Raw genomic sequence first — 6,199 nt, forward strand, 5'->3', positions numbered from 1 at the left:
AAACAATTAAACATGGTTTTGCATACCCCTGAGCGTCATTTTACATCTAATCATGATTACATTCCAACAGTTTATTTAATGCAAAAGTTCTGTATTGGAATATGAAAAAACCTGCACTATCTTCTATACTGTTATTGCATTGGAACATACATATTAAAAAAACCCTACCTTTTCATTATTTCTCCCTATGTGTATATATTTAAGTCATTATTACTTTTAACTAATTAATTTGTAGATTTTTTATATTAATAATTGGACCGTTGGTTTTCCCCAAATATTGTTTCACGCGTAAAACAAATTATTTTGGCATTTCATCACTTCCAACGCTTCCTTCTCATTATTAAAGTCTCTATTATTTTCCAATGCACATCAATGGGAGCATTTGCTATAAGAATAACTACATGAATAACTCTCCTCATTCTCCAATTTTCTTTTTCCATTAAATTTATTCCCCTTCAACCTTTGGATGAGCGACTGTTTTTTTCAATTTTATTTTTAGGGTTGTATTTTCTTCTTCCTGTTTATTGATTTTTCCTAAATAGTGTTGTTGTTCTCTTTAGATTCGCACATTCAGTCCAGGGATCTGAACGAGAGGGTTGGAGAAATCAGATTCGCTTATGCAAGGTAAGTTATCTATGAATCTCATTCAATCCTCCTTTCAATCTTTAGTTTCTTTTTCTATTAGAAATCTCCTTTTCTCTCTACTTCATATATTTCAGTTCTTCTCCTAACTGATTATGAATTCTATTTTTAATCCCCAGAACAAAAAACAAAAGCAACTCATTTTAGAAATTTGTTCAGAAACTTAAGTATTTCGTGTAACTAAAAATCGACCCCAAAGTCAATGTAAAGATAGTATTTTTAATTATTGTTAATCAATTTTGTTTAATTTTAGTGTTTTTAGTAATGTTTTCAAATGAGTTTTCTGCTATGTGTTGATTTTAACAGAAAAAAGAGGGAGGAAGAGATGGCTAAAGAGAAGGAGCAGAATAATTTATTCAAAGTTGTTGTCAGTCAGCTTAAAGTTCCAACTGGTTATTATTTCACTGTGTAATATTTTTTGGGATTATAGTTAATGGGTTTCTGTTATTCAGGTGATGATGATATGCTGTTCATTGATGTTGTTTGTTTGTTATTGTTTTGGTTTTGATGAGATTTCTTTTTCATTTTTTTCTTCTGTTGTTTTGGTCTGATGTTATTTAGATACAATGGAGAAATGGGATGCAGAAAGTATTGGAGGCGAAGCAAAATAATCAGAATAAATCGAAAGGAGTATAATCAGAACAAATCAAAATGAGTATAATCAAAACAAATCAAAATGAGTATAATTAGAACAAATCAACTGACATCTTAGTTTAAGTTGGTTTTTTACCGTTTATGTTACAAATGATTCTAACAATTTTAAATATATAGGTAGGATTTTACTCTGCAAAAATGGAATGGTCCTAAATGACAAATACAGGGATTTCCATGTGTGAGCCGAATGTTGCTTAACAATGAATCGTATTGCGCCCCCTGTGGGGAAGGGGATGAGATGTTTTTTTTTAATGTTTTGTCATACTTTTGTTTTCAGGGGCATAGTCAGGGAAAAAAAAGAAACTAATATATAATAATTTGATGGACATCTACTTTAGTTTGTGTTATTATTATCAACCTATTTGGATTTTAGTATTTTAACTTAGGGAAATGCTAACAAGTGTCCCAGGGGCACTCTTTAATAGCTTTAAAAAGTAAGTTTTTCTTGGAAATATGCGTAATTAATGCATCGAAAATTGAAATGGTGAACTTTTGAAAGAATATTTTCTTTATTTAGAATGCTTAAAGAGTGCCACTGGGCAGTCGTTAGCATGACCCTTTAACTTATTAAAACTTTCAAACTTGCCTTTTTAGTATTCCAATAAATTGATATTCGAAATCATAATGTTCAATATTTGATAATTATGTTAATAAATAAAATAAGTATTGATGTATATGATCTAATTAATAAAATAAAATCAATAATTACATATTTCACCATTCATATTTGTACTTTTGAAATTTTCAAAGTTACGATATTTTTCAATATTTTTGTTAGCACAGGTAAACCAAAAGTTTGGTTTTGTCTCTTCATCTATATTAAAAAAATGAAAACAAAATTATTTTTAAAGTAATATATTGTAATTATTGTATTTTAGTATTTCAACAATAACTCTTTATATTCAAATTTCACAAACATTTATAGTCATCATTATTATTGTCATTAATATTTAACCTAATTATCTTTTTTTTTTAAAAATAAAAACGAATTTTTTAATACATGTATTTCAATTAATATATTTTATTATTCCAACAATATTGTATTATAAAAACATTTTTTTAATACATGTCTTCCAATTTATATATTTTATTATTCCAACAATATTGTATTTCAATTTTATTTATTTTTGTTGTTTGTTCCAATGTTAACCACCGTCCTTGAAAAAGTCATTTAATTTTATAAATTAAAATAAGAAAATCAATATTAAAATATTTTTGAATTTATGTTTAAAATATAATGGATTAATATTTCTTATCTAATATAATCATTACTACGATATTCTAAATATTTTTTTATTTAATCTATAAAGTAACAATTGAAGTGTCTAATACTAACTATAGATTTATTTCTTAATAGTAATTATAAATTTATTGATTAATAGCATTTATTTTATTTTACAGTTGAAAGAAATTTAAAGGTTAAAAGAAATGTTAAGCTATAACTATTATTTATATCTATATGTGAACATTAATGTGATTTTTTTTACACCAATCACCTCTTTTACCGTAAAAGTATTCCAAGCATGTTTCATATCAATTTTCCACGCATGCTTTCTCTTCCAATGAGAATATTTTAACTTTTTAGTTTTCCAGCATTGGGAAATATCACGAATTTGAAATACCACCCATTCCAATTCCTTCTCTACATCTATAAATTCATACTCCTAACCAAATCTACCTAACACTTTTCTTTTTATATTATTCAGTAGCATTCTATCAAGCAGAAGGGTCTGTGTCTCTTTTCATCTTCCTTAACCCTATTTTTTTTCTCCGGCTCCGCCGATTATAGGGGACATAGGAATCCTTCTTCCTTCTTATAAGTTTTAAAACATAAATATAGGGATCCTTCTTCCTTCTTTTAAGTTTTTAATCCTACATTTTCAATATATCCTTTACTTTTCCCCTAAATTATTTCATCCTTTCTGATTTGCAAGTATGATTTGTTCTCTAATTTTAACAATCATATATTTTTCAACTATCGTATTTTGTATTAGATTTTTGTATGTTCTACTTATCTTTTTCACTCTGATATGAAACAATCCCCCTCCTCAAAGTTACCGAAAATTGCTCAAAATTGTCGCTGCCATCATTTTATTTTGATTTAGTTTTCTGCAGTCTGTTCCTTCTATGAAAATCCAAAAATTTCTCCTTCATTTGTGTATTCTATGTTTTAAGATTTTTCTTTTTTTTGTGTAATAGTTTGTGTATTTTATATTTTGAGGTTTTTTAAGGGTTTTTCTTCTCAATATGTTTTTATTTTGACAAACAAAGTCATAAGTTTAACGGTTTGTTTTTAGGGAACAAAATAGAAATTTAACAATTTGATTTTGACAAAAAATCATTAAATAAACGTAAGAGAATACACAAACTATTGTATCTTTTTAAATGTCTCTTGCTCCAATCTAAACCTTTTAATTACTTATAAACAAGGGAAAGAAAAAGGTGAAGATGGTGGGCACAAGGGATGGCATAAGAGATACAGCAGCGCAGTGGATTTGTTTCCATTTGTTCTTATAGGGAAATTGGAGTTGCCTTATTATTTTAGGCTAAATTACCTCCAGGGTCCTTTAAGTTATTTAATCGTAACAATTCGGTCCTTTATGTTTTTTACGTTACATGTGGGTCCTTTATGTTAATTAACGCATGCACCGTTGACCTATTTCTACTTTATTTTGTTCTATTACATTTATTCTAACTTCTAAAATTCATATTAAATTCGTTTTTGGTCCAAAAATTATGAAAAAATTTCTAAAAATACTGCTTCTCATTTTACACTTCATGTAATTTTATGAGAATTTTATTTTCTGTTTTACTATTTTTCTTTAATTTTTTCCTTTGCATGCATTTTAATTAGTTTAAAAATACTTTTATGCACTAAACAATTCTGAAAATTTTATTATATGATCCAATGATGCTCTATCACCTATGTTATGTGATATATCAGTACCTTTAATGTTTCTTCAGCTTTTTTGGAAAGGATTTTGAGAAAAACGTTAATGGTGCAAACGTTAGTTAACATAAAGGACTAACATGTAGCGAAAAAGGACTAACTTGTTACAATTAAAACATAAAGGACTAACTTGTTACAATTAAATAACTTAAAGGACCCAGGAGGTAATTTAGCCATTATTTTATGGAATTAATATGGTTGTTATTGTAAGAATACATTTACTTTATTTGCTTCAAGTAGATTGTTAGAAGAAATTAGAATTGCTATTGCTTTTATAAGAATACATTTTATTCTGTTATAAATATATGAATGTGTTGTAAGAATTTATTATTTCATGAAAATGATGGTTCTCTGATAATGGTTGCATAGCTTTTGGATGAAAATTGTTTCACGGCTTTGTGGCTTTATCTTTCACTTGGTTACTATTATGAGAATTGGTTTATTGTTCTTGGTGTATCAAAGCTATGTCAGTAATTTATTAGTACATTTAGTTTTATGAGAATTGATTTATAGAAATGTATGGTTCTTATTGTACCAAATGTAGATATATTGTTTAGAGGTTTTTTTTTATATAGAAAATTATGAATCGATGGAATTGTTGTTTGAAATTGTATTATGATTTTTTTTAATCATGAAAATAATGATTATTAATAAGAAAATTGATTTTTTTTCCAAAAGAAAAGGGTGTGAAATTGATTATTTATTCATTCAACACAGATCTTATTCATAGCTTAACGGAAAATGCTTAGGGATATATTGTCTAATAAAGGGTCATATTTCTCTTTCTTCTAAAATAAATCATAATAATTAATTATTACAATTAATATTGTGTATATGGCATAATTAATAGCCATCAATATATTAATCATGCCCACTCACTTAAATAGGGTTTATTAATTTGCGATTTTATTGTAATTTTGGACTATTGGTTTAATCAATATTTTGAGTTTATACAAAACATCAGTTTCTAATGCTTCTATACACGTTTCTATATCATTATCCTCTAAGAAAATGTAAAGTCCCTCTTTTACCATGGCGTAGACTTTTTCTGTTCTGTTTCTATTTTTAATATAAGAAATTGAAAAGTTTTCCATTATTTATTTTCCACTATTTATACTCCTTCCTTCAAAATCTCATATTTGTCGAAGAAAGAGGGAATTTTTTTATTGGGCTTTTGATCTTTTATTTCCAATTTTTTATTAGACTTTTGAATATATGGTCTATAACTCTATATATAATTTATGATTATTATTATTTAAAATTTTAAATATTATAAATAATCTTGATCTGTGTTTAATAAATTTTAAGATGTTACTTTACATATATTTTTTTAAGTAATAAATATAATAACTATAATAAAATATATTAATTAAGTAAATCATTTGAAATTACAATTATATTATCGAAAAAAGTATGTTTTTATTTTTAATGGTTTTTAGAGGTTTCCATAATAACTACATTACTTCTATTTTTAATGGTTTTTATTTCCAAAGCATTTTATACTAAAGGTAACTCTACTCAACTTTTTGTGTTGGATAGATAAGAATTCACCTTTAAAAAATATTTGTATTAAATTATGTAATAAAGGATAATAATGATTATTAACATCATTTTGAAATATTTATATTTAAAAAATAACATCATATTTTTCTTATCTTTATATATAATAATAATAATAATAGTAATAATAATAATAATAATAACAATATAACAACAACAATAATAAAAATACTTTCTATAAAAAATAAAATAATAATATTAATAATAATAATAATAATAATAATAATAATAATAATAATAATAATAATTTATTAGTATTGTAAATGGTGAATATTTATAAAATTTATTTTATATATTTATTACATATTAAATATTATAAAAAATTCGTAATTTGGAGAAATTTGCATGTATTAAATTGATAAAAAAGATGGATAACACAATTTTCTTATGAAA

The 6,199-nt window shown here is 25.2% G+C and overlaps 1 long non-coding RNA gene across 1 annotated transcript; it reads left to right on the top strand.

Moving 5' to 3' along the window:
* The first annotated feature begins 337 nt into the window (after window positions 1-337).
* On the top strand, window positions 338-2,212 carry LOC131606554 (uncharacterized). Its single transcript, XR_009284877.1, has 3 exons — window positions 338-624; window positions 949-1,094; window positions 1,204-2,212. It is a non-coding gene; the product is annotated as an uncharacterized LOC131606554 (long non-coding RNA).
* The last annotated feature ends 3,987 nt before the right edge of the window (window positions 2,213-6,199 follow it).

This window comes from Vicia villosa, linkage group LG1 (genome assembly GCF_029867415.1).
Source record: "Vicia villosa cultivar HV-30 ecotype Madison, WI linkage group LG1, Vvil1.0, whole genome shotgun sequence".
Lineage (NCBI taxonomy): Eukaryota > Viridiplantae > Streptophyta > Magnoliopsida > Fabales > Fabaceae > Vicia > Vicia villosa.